Source organism: Galeopterus variegatus, unplaced genomic scaffold, assembly GCF_000696425.1.
Source record: "Galeopterus variegatus unplaced genomic scaffold, G_variegatus-3.0.2 Scaffold1150, whole genome shotgun sequence".
NCBI lineage: Eukaryota > Metazoa > Chordata > Mammalia > Dermoptera > Cynocephalidae > Galeopterus > Galeopterus variegatus.
This window is the reverse complement of record NW_007727261.1, coordinates 372,955-373,463: the sequence shown is the minus strand read 5'-3', so window position 1 is coordinate 373,463 and position 509 is coordinate 372,955.

Sequence of the window (509 nt, the reverse complement as noted above, 5' to 3'; positions counted from 1 at the left end):
ACAAACTTTTGAGAACAATTGGTCAAGATGCTAAAAAATATGCCTGTACCCCACAAGTCAACAATTCTACTTTTAGGAATCTAACTTACAGAAAAATCTTTAATTTAAAAATGGTCCACATACAAAGATATGTACTACAATATTTATAACAAAATTGGATACAATCAAGTGTCAGATACAGTAAAAATGGTGTTAAAAATGTGTCATATGCTTATACAATGTAATGTTATGAAGCCACCAAAAATGATATTTGAATAGACTGGAGAGCTATGCTGTGTGTGTGTGTATGTGACTGTGTGTATGTATTTGTGTATATACACTGGAGAGCTATGATATATTGTGTATGTGTATGTATATCATGTATCATACGATGTATATTGTATATCATACAGATATAGATATCTGTGTAGATATACATATCTATATATGTAGATATAGATGTATATCATATAGATAACAGCTATGTTAAACAAACAAAAATACCAACCAGAATAAAAATTTATAAACAT